This window comes from Ursus maritimus, unplaced genomic scaffold (assembly GCF_017311325.1).
Source record: "Ursus maritimus isolate PB19 unplaced genomic scaffold, ASM1731132v1 scaffold_19, whole genome shotgun sequence".
In the NCBI taxonomy this organism is placed as follows: Eukaryota; Metazoa; Chordata; class Mammalia; order Carnivora; family Ursidae; genus Ursus; species Ursus maritimus.
Genome location: NW_024424341.1, coordinates 37,509,329 through 37,529,503, shown reverse-complemented (window position 1 = coordinate 37,529,503; position 20,175 = coordinate 37,509,329).

Genomic DNA, 20,175 nt, shown 5'->3' with positions numbered 1-20,175 from the left:
CCCGCCGGGGAGAGCTGTCCATTCCTGGGGTCCGGAGCAGTAAAGGGACGGGTGGCCAGAGGGTGGAGCTGACCCTCCAGCCCTGAACGAGGAGGCCTTCCCCAGATGGCTTCTGGGCAGGAATGCCCACTGAAGAAGCCCTCTCTCACTTTGACCTGACGATTCCCCTCTGTGTGTGGGACACCAAGAACCCCAACTTTCAGTAGATATCATCAAACTCTGCTGTAGCCAGTCTTCCTAGCCCCTGGTCCTGCCTCAGTTTCCCAGGCCTAAGACTCCCACTCCTACAGTTCCTCCAGGAAGGCCTTAGCCATCTGGGGCAAGACCTCCACCACACCTTGCCCTTTGCCTGCTATTAAGACAGACTGTTACTTGGGATGGGGAACCAGGCACAACAACCCCCAATTTTTATTTATTTTTATTTTTTTGCCATTTAAAACCAAAAGGTTGGGACGCCTGGGTGGCTCAGTCATTAAGCATCTGCCTTCGGCCAAGGGTGTGATCCCAGGGTCCTGGGATCGAGCCCCACATCAGGCTCCCTGCTCCACTGGGAGCCTGCTTCTTCCTCTCCCACTCCCCCTGCTTGTGTTCCCTCTCTCGCTGGCTGTCCCTCTCTCTGTCAAATAAATAAATAAGTAAATCTTTACAAAATAAAATAAAATAAAATAAAACCAAAAGGCACATTCGTCTCTGCACTGTAAAAAACAATGATACAAAAATTTTAAAAGATAAAGCAGTGAAAACGTCGTGGGGACCTGGGAGTGATGGATGGGGCCACGATGCCTGGTGTGACGCCTGCCCTTCAGAGGAGTGCTGCTCTAGGACTCAGGACCGAGCCCTGTGTGTGCTTCTAAAAAATCCAGTCATTGTCTCTTACCTGCGGGCTCGCTTTCCATGCTGCCCGTTACCTGTCGTCAACAGCGGGCCGGAAGCACACGACCCTTCCTGACTTTGGTCAGCTCAGTAACAGCCTAGCGTTACGTCACAACACCTGTGTTTCCCGTTTTCCTCTCATCACGGGGTCATTGTATCACCTCGAATCATCACAAGAAGAAGGGCGGACATAGCATAATAAGATATTCTGAAAGAGAAAGACCACATTCCCATAACTTTATTATGGCCTATTGTTAACAATCGTTCTAGTTGGTGTTTGGTTGTTATTGTTAATCTTACGTATGCCTAATTTATAAGTTAAACTTCATCATAGGTACATACACACGATGGTCATATCTAGATAGATATGGATCTATCTATCTATATATCTATATCTATATCTATATCTATATCTATATCTATATCTATATATATATATATAGGGTTCAGGCATCCACTGGGGGTCTGGGAATGTATCCCCCGTGGGTAAGGGGGACAACTGCAGGGGTTGTACAGTCTACCCTGCCTGGAACCTTCTCCCGGCTTGTAGACGGGAGACGAGCTCAGCCAGAGGTCCTGTCTCTGCCCCTCTCACGACATTTGCCAGGCAGGGGATGGCAGAGAAGGCAGGCACGGGGGCAGGAGTGTTTTGCCAGAGAAAGAAATCACATTCTCTGATCCCAACTGTTTATTGGAACTTAAAAAATAAGTTTAAGAAAAGGACTCAACAAAATAAATTGAATAAAGTAAAATAAAATTCAGTTCAAGCTAGGGAAGAGCTTGTGAGTTAACATCATAAACCGTCCTTTGACAAGTGGCTCTCCATCACCCAGCAGCTCCATCGATGGCCTCGGGATGGTGGCCTGATTGTCAGCTGGCAGATGAGGGACGATCCTCTTGTCAGGATGCCAGTGGATTGCCCTCGAGTTGTTTGTAATGACAGGCGACAAAGAATGGCTGCTCAGAGTGATCTCTTGTTTTACAAGCTCGGCAGCGGGACAGACCCTGCATCCGGCCACACTCGGCAGATCGCCCCTCTCTGGACACGGTCTCAGTAGGCCACGCTCCGCCGTTGGCAATTTACCCTCCAGGCCAGTTCGCTCCCTGTCATCTGAGTTCCAATAGACACCGTAGTAAAAATGATGAATATGTTTTTCCTTATGACTCACCACATTCCCTGCTCCGAGATTTCTGTCTTTTATTGTTGCACGGAAACCGTTCCCAACCATTTTTTTGCATCTGATCTTGATTGTCTTAAAAAATTAATCAGACACATGTTCACTATGTTTTTTATCCAACTCTCTCCAGAATGTTTTTTGACAATTTAGAAAAATGTTTTGAAAAATAGTAAAGGGAAATATTTAAGTAATTATAATCCTCACATCGCGAGGCCAAGTGAAGTAAGCTAATGCAATGGAAACATGTTTTACAGATTTGTTTAATTATTTTTAAGTACAGTGCAATTGCATTGCTCTGAGGGGAAGATTTATAACCTGGACCCTCTCTGTGCTTCCCGCTTTGGAGGGCTGTTCACCTCACTAAAAGGACGACGGTCGGGCCCAGCAGTGGCCGGGGTTGGACCCGACTTGGGTAGTCCCCCACCCGCTAACTTCTTTCAGCCCCCACCCCAAGCCATAAACATACAATCGAAGTCAAAACCATATGCCTGCTATGCAAAAGCATCTTGAAGATGCCTCTGAAGCAAGCTGTGGTCCTGAGGACCTCCCAAACAGAAGTCCCCTTGCTGCCATTGCAAATGTGCGGCCGTGTCTATGGCTTACAGATGCCCCTCCCAGCAACCCGCCGACCTCGGCGCGGGCAGCCCAGCCATGAGCTCCTGCCACCACCGTCTTTGGCAAGGAGACATGGGGAGGGCGCGAGTCAAACCGGCCACAGCAAAGACAAACATTACACCAGATCGCAGGGCCAAAGAGAGGGGCAGGGGATGGATACCTTCGGGTCTGTAATCTGTGAGGTCACTAAGTGGTGTGAGAAGAGGGCAGGAAAGGAGCCACGTAGGGAAAGAGACCCACGCCCCAGCTGGTCTGCTACAATCCAATTCGGATGCCGGCCCACTGGACTTGGAGTAGACCCCGCAGGTTAAAGGCACAGTCCCCAACGATACTGCCCTCGCTTCATATAGAAGCTCAGGAGTCCCCACTTCTGACCAACTGGATGTGTCGGAGGGAGTCCCGTGACCCCTCAGTTACGGTCAGTTGCTAGAACAACTCATAGCACTCATGAAAGCACTGTGTTTATGACATGGTTTTATAATGGAGGAACCAGCTCCAGCCCAACGAAGAGAACCCTGGGATGAGGTCTGGGGCCATCCCTGAGACAGAGCTCTACGCCCCGTCCCCACGGAATCAAGGCAGGTTGCCCCCTTACCACGTGGGTGTGTTCACCAACCAAGAAGCTCCACTGAGCTTTGGTGAGCAGAGCTTCTCCCGGAGTTTCATTCTGGAGCCGTGATGAGGTCATTGGCCAGGTGTCTGAATTCCAGGCCCAGTCCCCATGCTCCCAAGGTCAGGCAGGCTCAGACACTATGATTGGTCCTTCCGATGACCAGCCCCCATCCTGAATCATCTCATTAGCGGAGAGTCGGGGACACATGAAGAACAAACACTCTTATTACTCGGGAAACTCCAAGAAGTTCGTCTCTCTTCCAGAAACCAGGGACAATGGCAAGTCACGTTCCGGGTTACACAACAGTGTCAAAGCCAGGGACTCCTTGCCCAGGGGTGGCCCTGCCCCTTGGATACCTGGTTGTCTTTGACTCAGATCTCCACCCCACCCCCATTCCCACAGGCTCTGAAAGTCCAAAAGGTGCCCATGACTTGGGTGGGCTGATGGGGGCTCACGGTCTCAAAGTGCCCTGTGGCTATGGCTTCTGGCCTGGGCCAGCTGCCTCTGTTGCCCTCTGAGTCCAATCTGAGTTGGAATGTGGCTTCGTCCACAGCTTCCAGTCTGCTCCGCTCATATCAGGCATTGTGGGAGTTCAGTCATGTTTACTGAGGACGTGAGGTCATGGTGAGCGGTCATTTCAAGCAGGGCCTCACCACCATGGACCATGCTGTTCCACGCACTGCACTTGCTCCTCAGAGCCCAGCACACCATCGCTCTCGCCTCCCTTGGGGCAGTTCAGCACCATCTTTTCTTCCCAGTAGAACTTTGGGGTCTTTCCCTCGAGGCCATATAGCCAATTAATATTTTCCTTCCAATTAATACAGAGCTCACTCTCCCATCACAGAAGAATTTGTGTGACCCCTTACATACTTCTTGTGACACAGAAGCCTAAACCACCACTGGGTACAGGAAGACCTTGCCTTTGGGGCCTGTCCTGCCAGAGATGGGGACAGGTGTGTAGCAGAAGCAGGTATGTGACCCACGCCCACATTTTGCCATGGCGCCCTGGACAGACTGCCTCAGCCCCGGGTGAGCTCCATCCTGAGAGAGGACTCCCTGGGACGGCTCTTGGACCAGTCGGTTTGTGGGCTGCGTAATGTGACGTTGTCAGGCGCAGGAGCCCTGAGGGTGAAGGGCAGGAGCCAAGGCCGTGTTCTAGTTCAGCGCTGCTCCAGGGAGCCTCGCCAGGGCCAGGCAAGTTCCCCTGCAGGTTCTTCCAGCACCTTTAATGCCACAGCTCTCTGCAAGGGCCTAGAAAACACTGCCATGTCCTCTCTCCCCACTCCTGCTTTTCTCCCCAAGGGGGCCCTCAGCCAGGCATATGGCTCCCCAGGCTCTGCAGGGTGGGCAGGGCAGGGCAGGACCTCCCCTCCCAGGCCCAGGCTACTGTCCCATAGGGCCTCCGCCTTGCTTTCCTGCTCCCGGGGGGCAGCCCAGAGCAGTGTGACCTCCGGAGACTCCACCAGCTTACATGGGGAAAAAAACACAACCTGACACTTTAACAAATGTACTCCAGAGCCCTTTGGACTTTTAACTTTTTTATGGCTATTTCTGTCATGTCAACAGGTTTTCAGCTGTGGATCTGGAACGAGGTGCTCCAGCAGAGTTCATTCCCTGGTAATAACAGCAGTAATGGCCTTTAATTTTGAGTCCCTGCTCAGATCCTGGATATGAAGCCCCATGTCAGGCCCTTTCCTTCTGCTGTATCATTTCATCTTTGCAGGGAGCCTCTAAGGTGCAGGGTGGGAGGGAGGAAAGAGTCACTCCATTTGTGACGGAGACGCCAAGGTTCGGAGAGGACCAGCACTTTTTCTCAGGCAATGGCTCTCATCTGAAACTCAGGCCCTCTTCCAGGCTGCCTGGTCCAGTGTCCTGTGGGTAGAGGACTAGCGTCCTGATTCGACGGCTGCTTGCAGCCAGATAGTGCTCTCGGCTTTCAGAGGCCACGCTCAGCTCTTAGGCCCACGCTCCATGGCCCCTTCCATCTCTAAACCACCAAGAGAGAATCTACTCTGGGTAGAGTCATTCTGAACTCCTCTTCTGCCACCAACTGGAGAGCCCTCTCTTCTTTCAAAGGGCTTGTGCGATTAAGTTAGTCCCACCTGCAAAATCTCCTTTTCTTAAGGTCGGTGGTTCCATCTAACGTGCCCTACTCTTGGGAATCAAACCCATTACCTTCACAGTGCCAGGGACTACACCAGAGGCGTGGGAAACCTTGGACACTATCTTAGAATTACATGGGGTTGGTTGGGGCTGGGTTAAGAATTCAGTTTTGGACCTCGTCATTCTGATTAATTGTGGAACAACTGAGGTAGGATGTAAAAAGTCTAGTTTGGGTGCACAAGTGAGGTCTGGACTAAAGATATATATTTGGAAGCAGTAGTTATGTTAAAGATGTGTTGCTAGGTAGGGTTTCCTGAGAATGAGTGTGGGTAGAAAAGAGAAGATATCCAAGGACGGAGCCTGTAGGACCCAGCACTTAGAGGTTGGGCAGGGGAGGGGGATTGAGCCAATATGGCTAAGAAGGAGCAGCCAGTGAGACAGGAGGAAAGGCAGAAGAGTGTGGGGTCACAGAGTATGAGAGAGAGAGAGAGAGAGAGAGAGAGTGTGTGTGTGTGTGTCTTCAGGTGGGAGCAGACATCTCCATCTGCTGAACCTTCTAGTACAATAACACAGGAAAAACAGCCAACTGGATTTGGCAACCTCGCAGAGGTCACTGGTGACCTTGAAAGAGTAAATTTGAAGGTGTTGGGGACGGAAACTGGATTAGAGTGGGTTGGAGAGTGAAGGCATTTGTAGGTGGAGGGAAATGTAAGAGAGGAGTCAACTGATGAAATGATGACCTTGAGAAAGTGAGAAGAGATGGGGTCAAGGGCACAGGGTGGGGAGGGACTGGCCTTTGACGTGAAGAAGGACACCTCCTTCTCAGGGAAAGGGTCGCATCAGAGAGTGGACGCTGAGGCAGGGCATTCACCTTTTGGTGGCGGGAAGCCCAGTGAAGACCATAGGATGCGTTTGCTCTTCCATGTTGGGTGAGACAAACTGCCTTCGGCTGTGCAGGGTAGGTTGGAGGGGAGGAGAGAGTACACGAAGACCTGTCAGTGGCCAGGGGGTTTCTTCCTAGCAAAGCAGGACCGCGGGCGTGCTGGAGGCAGGGCTAAGGACCTCCCCTTTGAGGAAGGCTTCCTGACCACAGGTCAGAAGGGCTATGTGGCCCATGGAGGCCTTCTTCAGCACGCAGTGCTATGCTCAGTGGTAGAGCTTACCACACAGCGTGGCAAGCGCAGATGTCTTTCTTGTCTCCCCACATGACTGGGACCTCCTGGAGCATGGAACTGTGTACCTTTCACCCTGGAAAGAGCACAAGGTCTGGCCATATGAGTTGCTCAGCTAATGTTTCCTGACCTGAACTGAGGACCCGTGGGGAGAGCAGGTGATGATGACAATGGTTGGGTGTGGAAGTTGCTGGTAACAAATAATGTCCCATCATGGCCTTGCTTTGGCCAGCCAGGACAGGGCTCTGGGCAACGGTTCCTTCAAAGGGAGCCTGGTTTTGTCATACGGAGGCTGGGCTGTAACCCTAATTTTTAGATCCCCACATTCTGTGCATAGATCCATGGTTTTGTACTTAACCCAAATGAGCAGAAACACCTGGGGGGAATATCTAAAATATGAGCTTGTTATTAAGAGTAAATAAACCCACACAAACCCTCCACCAACCGGCTGTCTCTCCAAGTCAGCGGGAAGCAGGATGGGATGGGAAGGAGCCCCAGCCGAGCCTGCTCCGTGGAGCTGGGCCATGGAATTCTGTCAGCTCCCAGTGCTGAGGAGCCATCTGTGGGCCTGCAGCCTGATGGCCATTCACGCAGCGTCCCAGCCTGGTCTCCTCAGCACGGTCTCCTCCAAAGCCCCCACAGTCCCCAGCAGAGCTGCCCCATGTGGTTCTAGATGACATTGGTCCGAGGACAGGGAGGGAGAAGGAGGCCTAGGGAGAAGCACGGTGGAGACACAGAGACAGAGAAAGACAGCAAAGAACTTAGCAAGATGAGAGCACCCAGCGTGGGGGAAGAAGACCTGTGTTCCCATCCTGGGGCCACACTTTCTGTGCACCGTGAGCAAGTACCAAGTCACTTTCTCCCTCTGGACCTCAGCCACCCCACCCACAGGGTCAGGGGTTGGACTAGAAGAGGGTTGAACTCCCTCTGGCTCTAACAACCATGACTCTGAATGAGAGTCAGCTGAATGAGAGAAAGAGAATAAAGAGGGCGAGCCTTGCTGTGACTGCCCACGCAAACTCCTAGATAAAGGCAGATGGTCACCTACTTGACCCCACGGACCCATGGATGGGGACCAGCAGAGCGACCTCATGTAAGAGGAAGCCCAACTCTGACTGGTTTAGACAATAGGAATATTTGTACCACGTGTGATGACAAGCCCAGAAGTCGTGAGGATACTGGAGTTGGAGGGCATGTTCACTCTGAGCCGTTCATCTCACCAATTTGCCTGCACACAGTCTCGGGCTCCGAGGGAGCTCCTCCTCGGTCTCAAGATGGCTGCCCCCAGAGTACCAGCCTCGTACTAGAAATAATAAAGTCCAGGGGAAGAAAATGTTTGCCTCCTTTTACATCTCCTTTTAAGGGTGGGGACCCATCACTCAGAAGCCGCTTGTACCCCACTCTGCTCCCGGCTGACACTGGTTTACTGTGCCTTGTTGGCCAGAAGTGATTCCTATTTCTGTTTCTGCACCAATCAATGACTGAGGTTAGTTAGTTAGCATGACTGACTCAGACATATCATCAAAGGAGATGAGTGATGGAAGTTCACTACCCGGAAGAGTTTCTTTTGGACAGAGAAGGCATGATTTGGTGAGATCTCTGTCAGTGTCGGCAGCAACAGCTGGGAGGGTGAGGCATTGCCCTCAGAAGTCTTCTTTCCAAGCAACACTTGGAGACTCCTGGCCTCGCTCCAGGCCTCAGTTTCCCCTCTAAACAAGAGGGACATGGGCGAGGATATCTCTGAGGCCCAAAATATCCAATACGCACTAAGCTCGTGACTGGCAATACACACCCTTTCCACTGCTGATCCTCAGAATAACCAGAAAGAGGAGGAGACTGATGTGTGTTGGCGGGCTCAGTTGGTTCTTCCCCCTGGTTTTCCAGAACTTCAGAAAGAACAAAGGTGGTAACAAAAAAGAAAGAAATGAAATGACCCACATTTCCCCTCAGTCTTGACCAGAGTGACTTCACGCAGGAATGATGGGCAAACTCAGGCCCGTGCCAAGGGCGGGTAGAGGGGCTTCTCACTATAAGAGATAGAAGAAGCAATGATAATAATTTCAGTAAAAAGGGGAATTATTGGGTCACACGACTATGGGGTATGAAAGTCAGATCGTGGTTCCCCCAGAGGAAAGTCAGGATTCTGTTACCTAAAGACACGGAGTACGTGTGGGATGACAAGAAAACCATCAGTAGATGCCCATATGATGGGACTGCAACTGCTTCCAAACAGTTTTATGCTACAATGTAGATACAATTCTGCACTCACTTCCCAACCCTTCAACCCGAAACTAGGAAAGCGCTGGCCTCCGACACGAGGGCCAAGCCTGAGGAGGCCTCCTGCGCCATAACACAGCTATGTCTGGGGGCCGCCCCATTAGCCAGGACAGAAGCTGAGGCCAACAGCCTCTGTGTTTTCTGAAGTTTCCCCACGTAGAGTCTCTCAAATAAGAAAGGTAGACGCAGTCATAGAGGAAAATCGCCCAACGAGCGCGGAGAATTGAAGAAGACAACTCAGGAGACCACGTGTACCAGTAAGTTCCTTAGTGGGGTTTCGTGGGCCACACCCCAACACGCTCCCCAGGACCCAAGCCCAGGCTGCCCGCACCCCACCCAGGGCACCTCCCGCACCTCGTCGGGGAGTCAGGGAGAAGCGAGGAAGCCAGGGAGTGGCTGGCATGTGGCTTCCCTCCTCTGACTCCTGACTCAAGCCTCGCTCTGGCCGCAGCTGGACTCCTGGGGCCAGGACCAAGTCTGGCAAAGTGGCGATGTGCGTGGGGGCTGGGTGCAGATGGAAAGGACAGAGAGCGCTTTGTAAGCACATCTGGGCCGCTCTGCAAGGAGAAGCTGCTGACAGACTGTTTGCCAATAAAGAAAGTCGCACAGCCTAATAAAAATCAGATGGCTCTCCAGCCCATCTCCGTCCTGGCCGGGCTCTGCGGGCTGTACCTAGCCAGATCCAGGCGGCTCCTCTCCTGGGGGACTCCACTCAGTGGGCTCGCGGGGCTCCTTCCACCAGCCGCTCCCCAAGAAGGCTCCATCCCTCCCTGAGGGTCAGGAGTCTGTGCTTTGGCCCAAGTCATTCGGAAGCGCTTCCTCCAAAACCGCAGCCCAGAGAGGACCCCCTACAATCAGCTTCTACACGAACCATCCATTGATTAGCACATGGTTGCCCAAGACCCGAGGCTCTGACACCCAGAAACCTGCGGCTCATTCACTCACATTGTCTTCTTCCCGAGGTGACTCCTGGGTCTGGGTTTTGTCTTCTCAGCAAAAGCGTGCTTCCCAAGTTTCCTGGAGGTAGGGCCCCCACCTTGTGTTTCCCTTGCTCTCTGGTGGCAGGGCGAAGCACAGAAGAGTTGTCCAAATATCTGCATTCTTCACCAGCAATCCGATGGTGGGCACAAAGAGGAGAGAAGAGCTAAGAACCAGCCCATTGAATAATTTGGCCAGCTCCAAAACTGGACTTGGGGGAGGTGGGGAGGCCTCAAAATCCTTTGGATCCAGGATTTTCAGACTTTAACTGCAGAAATCTTCTAGAAGCAAAATGTCACCTGAGGGCTCAGTAAATAAAACAGAGGGGAGGGGCACCCCTGGATGGGAGTGGGGAAGGTGGGGGGGTCAGTCAGTTCACTCTTTCCCTCAGCTTCTCCATTCCTTCTCCCAAGGAATCACCTGAGAAACCCCTGGGAATTCGTAAAAGGTCTCTGGGCACAATGCAAAAACTCCTTCATTAGACCCTCTGCCAGCCTCCTGGTAGACCTGCCTTGTAGTGGTCCAGATGAACGGGGGCCTGAAATTAGGGAATAGGAAAGCATCCTCCCTGGTGGAGATATCCCTGCACATCAATTCAGAAACCCTGGATTCCAGTTCCAGCCCACGTACCTACTTAGTTCAAGTAACCTTGAACTTAACGTCTCTGAACATCAACACCCGTGTTTTAAAGCAGGGCTGAAGCTGTCCACCCTGCAAAGCCATAGCTCTCTCTTCAGTCCCTGGCACGGACCGGGCACTTGACGGGCGCTGACTTCGTGAATCTGATTGGGCCCCCGCAACACTTCCTCTCTGCAGAAGGAGAAGACAGAGGGCCCCTGTTGGATCATCAAACCTAGAGCAGGGGATCTGGGAGGCCGCTGTGGAGTTTCCTGGGACCATGGAACAGGGATGGGGGAGAGCCGAGCCTGGACACATGTGTAAGGCTGCTGCAAGACATCCTGTACATTCTATTATTAGGAAGGAACCCAGCCCAGGACACAATCATCACAAACCTCAAACTGCTATTTACAAATGTGGGGAGTTTGGTGAGACCGAAAATGCTCTTCCCCAAATGCATTCTCCCCCGCCCCCTTGGTTTTTAAACCCATGTGGATTCCAAGGGAAATTGAATCCATATGTTTCTGGTTCATTTACACTGAACTCATCAAAATGTAATTTTGCAACATCTAGTTGACGTCCAGGATGTCTTTAGAAGCCTCATTTTTATGCCTTTTTATAAGCCCCTCTCCCTTGGAGACAGGAAGTTATGCCTTGCCAAGAGTGGCTGGAATTCCAGCCAAGCAGGAGTTCTGCTGAGAAGACACACAAGGTGGAAAGGGCCTCTTATCTCAGACCTGGGACCCTTACTCCTGTCTCCATCCCATTCTCAGAGCAGGAACAGCAAGAGGTGAGCAAAGGGAGGCGCCCAGCTCGCCAGCCGGGGACCGAGTGGGGTCCGGGCTACTTACACTTCAGCTCTGTACCCTCTCACCTCCAGGATGATCGAGGAGGTAAAAACCAGCCTGTTCCGTTCTGTCGATGGGGACCCTGAGGCGGTAAAGTGACTTGTCCAAGTCAACAGCATAGCTGGGATTGACAACAAACTAAAAAACGCCTTCCGGCCTGAGGAGTCCTGTGGGTGAGGACGTGCCTTGGCCATCTGCGGGATAATGGAGAGAAATGGATGTGCTCTCTGACCTGGTTCTCTCCGCGGCCCGACAGGATCCCGGGGTATTACATTATCAGTGCGCTCCCTGCTTCCCAGTAGGTTAATGGTCCATTTAAAAGTAAAATTTTGACCAGCTAATAAGGCTTCGGTCACAGGCTACAGTTTACACACAAATAGGAATGCAGGGAAGGAGCGGAGTGCCTCGGGGTCGCAGTGGAAGACGCAGATAAGTGGGAAATTTGGATTCTGGTGCTGCGTCCGGCACGGAGTGGCATCCTCAAACACCTGCTCTAATTAATTAGAGCTTCTTCTCTGGCTCCCTTCTCCACAATTACACAGGCAGAGAAAAATAGCGTGTCTTCTAAGGGTTTGCAAAGGTCCCCGTGTATTTTGCACTGGTCACCCGAAGGGTAGTGACTGCCAGCTAGCCGCCCACAGAGCAGGGCCTGAATGCAAGATGTGGGCTGGGAGAGACGTCTGAATAGAGAGAGCCGAACTCTTGGCCCCTGTTAGCAGAAGTTTGGAGAAAGACAAAGGCCCCCAGACTGGGTAGACTTGGAGGGACCAGGCAAGCCCAGTTTTGGTCATTTCTGTTCCCATCCCCAGTAACCAGTATCATCAGCGGGGCATCTCACCTCGCCCCGATGCCAGACTGACCCACATTCACTACTCTGGGGCATGGCGGTCTTGGACGTGGGCAGGGGGCAGTGTGGGTGTGCAACATTCTGGCCCACAGTTTCTTCCAGGCTACCATGAACATGAGCTTGTCTGCCACTAACATCAGTCCCTCCCTCTCTCAAAACTGGGTGTGTCACTCAAGGGGTTGTTTTATTGAATGCCCTGAGCATGCCACGACTAGACTGCTCTACAAAAATTCAGCCAGCGTCTGGGCAGTCCCCAGCAACCTTAGCCAGTGCAGAGAGGACTGGCTGCCAGCTTTCCCCAGATGAATGGGAACAACATTGCAATAGGCACTACCCTTCTTTCTCTTGCTTTTTTCTTTTCTTTCTTTCTTTCTTTCTTTCTTTCTTTCTTTCTTTCTTTCTTTCCTTCTTTCTTTCTTTCCTCCTTCTTTTCTTTTCCTTCCTTCCTTCCTTCCTTCCTTCCTTCCTTCCTTCCTTCCTTCCTCCCTTTCTGCTTTAAACGTGAATATGACACCTGATGCTTTAGCAGCCATCTTGCAAGCATGAGGCAGCAAGCATGAGAACACAAGCCAACGTGCCAAGGAGAATGGGGTAGAAAAACAATGCAGATGGCATTGCTGATACACAGACGTATCTATATCTGGAATAATTGCTGTGTGACTAAATAAGCTCCTTGTGTTTCCACACCCTTTGTTGGGTTTTGTTCCTTGCAGCTGAAAACATTCTTAACTATTCCTCGCTATTGAAAGACAGAGTCTCTATGTTGTGGGGTGCGTGGAAGTGGAGACTCAAGCCCCATGCAGGATGAACTCATAAGTCCTATATTACAGACAAAAGAGAGAAGCCATGAGTCAGCCCAGGAAACTGGTCTGCAGAAAGTGAGGAGCCTAGAGCCACCTAGAGCAGCCAATCCATGTGGCCCAGGCATTTGGAGCAGGTAGGAGGCATCAAGAACTGGGTCTGGTCCCAGCCCAGCCCCAGAGACTCAAGCTGAGTCCCAAGGTCAGGAGCTTCTGTCACTTCTGCACACACCATAGCGTAATGCTGGCATTCTACAATCTTAGGAGCTCTATGGACACCTCTTCTTGGAAGAAGTAACTTCGCTGATGATGTCCCCTTGGGTCACAGGGTGCAGCAAGGAACATCATAGAGCCAGGATCCAGCATGGGAGCCATACCCTGGCATCCTGACCACACTCCAGGAGCTGAAACCAGTTCCTCTTCAGGCCCTGGCCATGTCTGATATGACACCGGATAGAAGCTTGCTTGAGAGGGCAGGTGTCCAGTGAACATGGCTGGACCCAACAAAGGTGAGATGGGAGAGGGACAAGGCCAAACACACATGAACTGTGTGTGAGCATAAGCAAGGGAGCCCCTGGGGATGCCAGAGACACTTGGAGGGAGGCAGAAAGATCAGCAGGGGGCTGAAATCTAGAGGATGGGTGGAGCACAAGGACAGATGACCATTCTCATTGTGACATTAGAAGCCTCCATGATTACCCAAAGTCTGGTGACACTTGAGGACATCTGGATTACAGAGGTCCCTTGTGGATAAAAAGGCTAGCCCTCAGCATGTGTGGAGTATCTGGACATGTTTGTCTTTGGGACCTTCCCAGGTATCTTGCTTGAGCCCATTTTTTCTCTTCCTTCTCTCAGCAACTTCCCTTCTCCCTAAAAATGGCCTAGAGCTGGCTAGGGGGCCTACACAGACCGATGGGGCCTTTGCCTCCTCTTAACTAGAAGCTATTGTTCCTTCTGGGCCCTGCCCCATAAATCTCAACTCCATCCTAATAATCTAATAATGGGACTAGCCCTTAGCCTTCCCTTCACTCCCAAAGGAGAGAGCTAATAGTAGTCTTCCCTGAGTTACAGAGAGACTCCCAAAACATTTCTGTTTACGTCTGGCTGCATCTGGGCATCTCAGACCACTCTCTTCCTGCAGAGCTCCCCTGATGAGTTACTCATGGGCAGAGAGGTGCCCAGAAGATGTGCACTGAGCAGCTGGACATGAGTCCTCTCCCAGGCAATGCACCCTGTTGCCCCGCTGTTCTCTGGAAGGCACTGGAGATCTACAGAACTCAGTCATTGGTCACCTGGGCAACTTGAACCTGGCTACAGAGGAAGAAAGCCAAACACTCCCTAGTGCCCCTCTTGCCCCTCCTCACATCCATATGTAACATTAATTTAATAGCTATTTCCACTGTCTAGATATTTGGTCCATAAAGAGAACTGAATTAGCTCCATTATTGATTCTCCTGGCACAGTGGGCCCAGCAAGGTGACTGGCTTTCCTGCCCAGGAGAGAGGTAATAGTCAGGAATAGAGCAGAGGCCAAAGTTATTTTGAATTAAGTACTAATGGATAGGATTTCTATAGCTATTTTTTAATACCTGTACAATTTGATGAAAATCAGACACAAGAGGAACTCAATTTTGTTTTTCATTAATATTCACTTTGTTAACACGAACAGATGATTTCTGGGAGCTCTCTTTGCCCTTTTAATTTGTCTCCCTATAATGTGGCGGAGATATCCTCCATTATTAAACTGATTAGCAAGTGGCACGAATCTTTTCTTGTCGATTTCTTCATTATTCCTTATGCAGGACAATGCGTTTAAATTTTGTGAACCAGAAGGCTGGGGATGGGAGTGATGAGGGGGAGGGGGAGAGCTGGGCTTTTGAAAATCCAAAAAAGTACTAAGTAACAGCAGCAAACCTGTCATGAAGCGCACACTTTTAATTCTTTAAAGGAAGGGTATTGTCCAGATCACTTATGGTAATACACGTTCCCGAGGATTCAAGCGCTGGGTAGACCTGACCATACCACCCAAAATAGGGCAGGTCCTGAGCTGCAGAAGGAAACATAACTATCTATAACTCCTGTTACAGGTATTTATTTAAATGCTTGAGTCTTTCTTGAGATGGAGAGCTCACTACCTCATAGGGCAGCCATGACCAATTTACGATCTCCTACTGCCTAATCCTGGATTTAGGGGAACGGAAGCTGCCTCCCTCTTCAAGGTGACCTACAGCAGGGCAGGGTTCTTTGGAAGCAGGAAGCTTCATTTTCCCATGAAGCAATTGCAGACCAAAGTCCACAGTGTGGCAAGGCTCGGGGAATGGAAACAGCAACACCTTAAGCATCTTTTAAGTAACTTACCTTGGACAGGCTTACTTCACCATATTCTCAAAGTCCTTTCACTGAGAGCCTTTCATTTATTTATTTATTTTTTTTGCTATGGATCTAATGTTAATTTTTATTTATTTTTTTTAAGTTTTTTAATGATTTTTTATTATATTATGTTAGTCACCATACAGTACATCCCCGGTTTCCGATGTAAGGCTCGATGATTCATTAGTTGCGTATAACACCCAGTGCACCATGCAATACATGCCCTCCTTACTACCCATCACTGGTCTATCCCATTCCCCCACCCCCGTCCCCTCTGAGGCCCTCACTGAGAGCCTTTCATTTAATATCCAAAGGATCATGTCAGCTAAATGGGGTGTGCATTATTACTATGTTCTTTAATTTTTAAAGAAGAAAACAAAACAAAAGAAACCTTGAGATTTCTGAGGAAACTGAGACAAAGAAGCTAAATGACTTGTCCCAAGTTGGCCACAGCCAGTAAAGTGAGGCTCCCATGGGACTAAATGTTGGGTCCTTGGGTTCCACGTGTTCTAAATAGAAATGCTGGGTTTTGCAGGGTACCTGAGAAGAAGTCATCGTCCTGGCACCTGGCACAAGATTTGGTCACATAGGGCACTGCCACAGCAGAGAACCAGTGACGAAGCCATTCCTTACTTTGTGGGGATCTCTGCTCATTCTCTACCTAAGATTTGATGCCAGATCAACGGCTATTCTTTGAAAATATGTTGCTACCTCAGCCCAGCTCGGACAGCACCTCATTCTCCTTTGTCTCAAGAAAAATTCAAACATTTTTGGTCTGATAAAAAAATGATCCAAGATCTGGCCAAAATCTATCCTTATAGTTTCATTTCTCGTTGTTTCTGCTACAAATGCCTCAGTGTCTTGTCTACAGTCCCCAAAAGTGCCAAGTTCATTCTCAAAGTCTTCTCATTGCTATACTACTCTTCTTAGACTACCAATCTGGGCTGGAGAAAGAAATTCAGTGCATGCTGGTTTAAGCACAAAGAAACTTGACTGGTGTACGTAGATGAAAAAACCAAAAGTAGTTGATCTCTGGCAGAAATCAATGCAGGTCTTTCTGCATTGGCTTTGCCCTTCAGAGGCTCTTCCCTCATTAGAGGCAAGATGACAATTAAGAACATTGGGCTGTTGAAGAAAATGACAAGATACATGCATCCGTATGTTATTCGCTGCATTATTTGCAGCAGCTAAAATATGGGAACAACCTAAGTGTCCACTGATGGTTGGATAAATGGATAAAGAAGATATGATATAGATAGATAGCTGTGATGTAGATATCATTCTATATACTATAGACTCTGTATAGTATAGATAACATTTCATTGTACATATAAACATAGACTACCTGTAAGTAGATATAAGAATATAGACTGTATATAAATATATATATATATAGGTAAGAGAGTACAACTGAAAATCTAGACAGAATAAATGGAGCAGTGATCTTACATCTAATCTATATCTATGCCCAATGGAATACTATTCAGCTATAAAAAAATAACAAAATCTTGACATTTGTAACAATGTGGCATTATGCTAAGTGAAATACACCAGACACAGAAAGACAGATACCGTATGATCTCATTTATAGGTGGAATCATAAAAACAAACAGACGAACAAACAAAAAAACCAAACCAAGCTCATAGATACAGAGAACAGATTGGTAGTTGCCGAAGGAAGGGTGGGGTGAGCTACCTGGGTGAAGGGAGTAAAAAAAAAAAAAAAAAAAGGACTAGGCTGTCAATCTACCAGCTTAACAAATGTAAGAAATAAAGCTTCTCTTTCCCAATTGTTCCAGAATAAAAGGATCTGATTAGGTAGGCTCAGGTCATGTAGCCATCCCTGCACCAATCTCTATGACAAAGACACTGAAATACTCCAATTGTCATGCTAGAGAATGGTACAACCTTATGGAAATGTAAGCGTCAAATGCATGAGAGGGATGGGTGAGAGTGATGTAACCTGAAGGGAAAAAAGGCTGCTAGAAACCAAATAAACAAGAGTTGTCTAATAGCCCTACTCCTTCTCTGTGTTAATAAATCTTGCTTAATCATTAGGTAGGACAGAACTTGAGTCCCATTCATCTTACACAAGTTAATACCTACATAACCCAGTCTTCCAACGTCTCTTCCTTTACTGAATTTCTGGAAGACAGCTTCTGGCAACCACAGAATAAAAGAATGTCAATACAGGGAAAATCGTTTGAGATTGTTCTAAGGATATATTTTTTAATAAATTTATAAAAATGAGATCCTGCAATTAGGACCAGTATTGGTTAAGGATTTAGGCCAAATAAATAATAAAATATAGACTTTCTACCTCCGATTGAGACATCTGGCTACCATAATTCGTTTAAGAATGAGCTAAGTCAGCTCACTGTATTTGTACTCTAACCTCTGCCCCGACATCTACAGATTGGATCTAGACTTCTTGAACTGGCAGTTGGTAGGTGGATACAAGACATTAAAATAAGATTGAGGAAGGTTAATACTCTAGTTCTGTCACTTAGTACTATTGGGTTTTAAAGAGAAACAAAACAAAAGGAAACAAAATAAAACTACTTTGTGAAAGATCAGTTTTCTCAACTGCAACATTGGAATAAGAATGGTTAGTTGGGTTCGAGGTCTAGTTGACATAGGGTAAGCACACCCCACCCTGTCTCTCTTGCCGACTATAATTAAAACCGGACAGAGTAGATGGGGCGGTGATCATAGGACTCTAAAAAGAAAGAGCAGCAGGAAATCAGAGAAGGGAAACAGATACCAAAATGCCACTGAAATAGCAACAAGTCTCCTTTGTTTCCCTCTACCGCTTTGGTTTTTTCACCCTGAACTCAAAGTCAGTCCAAACCCGGGATCTGTGCACCAGGCACAGTCAGAAAAAAAGTCCAAGATAAGTCTTGTGTTTATGATCAAAAAAGCATAAAAAAGACCCTACAGAAACAGTGAGGGGAAAATGTCTATTTTTTTTTTGGTTTCATTTGTTTTTGTTTGTTTGCTCGATGTCTCCTGTTCCAGCCACAAGACAGCCCCGCCATGAGAGAGCAACAACAGGGTCTGATAAGACACTCCAGGCTGCGAAGAAGGGAAACCCTTCTTCTCCGACCAGAGGAGCTGCGGTCCCAAAAGCATGACGATGGTCCACGTTCTCTTTCACACTCTATCATCTTCCCGCTTAACGCGAGAGGGAAATGCAGTTGCAGCAAAGAACAGGAGAGCAGGGAGACTAGTCAGATGTCCAGGAGGGAAAGTCCCTGGGAGCAGAAAAATGTTTCGAAGATGGTGGAGAGCAAAATGCTCGAGAAGGTGTTTCTATAAGGTTGTCTATGAACTCCTCGGCTTGCACGCAAGCTGCAGTGTGGGCGGACCTGACCGTAAGCAACATACCAAAGTCTTTGGGAACCACAGTTCAGAATATATTACCCCCTAGGTTTCAGACTGGACACTGGGTGAGACACATGGAGAACAGGTCTGAATAGCCATATAAAAGCTTTAAAAATGGAATTTAAATTAATTCGAGAACTCACTGACTGTGTGTGGGCAGCCTGAAGAAAACTGGCTTGATTTTTTTTCAGAAACGTAACAAAACAAAACAAAAATAAACATTATTCAAAAGATTCAAACAAGATCCAGAGTCTAGAATAATATTCAAAATGTCCAAGATGGATTCCAAAATTACCTGGCATAGGAAGAATCAAAAAGATCTCTATTTTATTTAAGGGAAAAGACAGGCAGGAAACCAAAGATGGCATAGTGTCCCACAGATGGAACTTTTAAACAATGACTTCATTTTTTTTAAGATTTTATTTATTTATTTGCAAAGAGAGAGACAGCAAGAGAGAGAGAGAGAGAGAGAGCACAGCAGGCAGAGGGAGAAGGAGAAGCAGGATCCCCACTGAGCAAGGAGCCCCATGTGGGGCTTGATCCCAGGACCCTGGGATCAGAACCTGAGCTGAAGGCGGATGCTTAACTCACTGAGCCTTAAACAATGACTTTAAAGGAGCTATTATAACAAGAAATAACAGAAAACACTCTTTAAATAAATGGAAAGCTATAATGTCTCAGAAATAGAATAGAAATAGAAGATACACAAAAGAATGAAATGAAAAATTTACAACCAAGGGTACCTGGGTGGCTTAGTTGGTTAAGCCTCTGCTTTTGGCCCAGGTCATGATCTTGTGGGTACTGGGATGAGCTCTGAGTCTGGCTCTCTGCTCAGTAGGGGTCTGCTTCTCCTGCTCTCTCTCCCTCTCTCTCTGTCTCTCTTTCCCAAATAAATAAAATAAAATCTTCATTTAAAAAAAATTACAACTAAAAACCACAATAACAACATTTTAAAAATTCCTTATATTAGCTTAATGGCCAGGAGATGATATAGGAAAGAGTCCCTGAACTTGAAGGTAGGTCCATAAAAATTATCCAATCTGAATGACAGAGAGAAAAATGAACAGAGACTGAGGGACCAGTGGGAAAATAACAAAGGTCTGATATTTGTATCATTAAATTCCCACAATAAGAAAAAGAAATTGATATGTGAAAGAAAGAAAGAAAAAGGAAGGGAGGAAGGAAGGAAGGAAGGAAGGAAGGAAGGAAGGAAGGAAGGAGATAGATGATAGATAGATAGATAGATAGATAGATAGATAGATAGATAGATAGATGATAGATAGATGATGGATAAATAAGTAATGGCTGAAAACTTCCCAAATCTGACAAAACGCATGACCTTACAGATTCAAGAAACTTAATGACACTCAAAAGGATAAAGTCAAAGAAATCCATGCCTCGATACATCACTGTTTAACTTGAAAGTGAAAACAAAGAAAAAACATTTAAAGCACCTGTATATATATTATTAAAAAAATATTTAAATGGCTGCAGAATTCT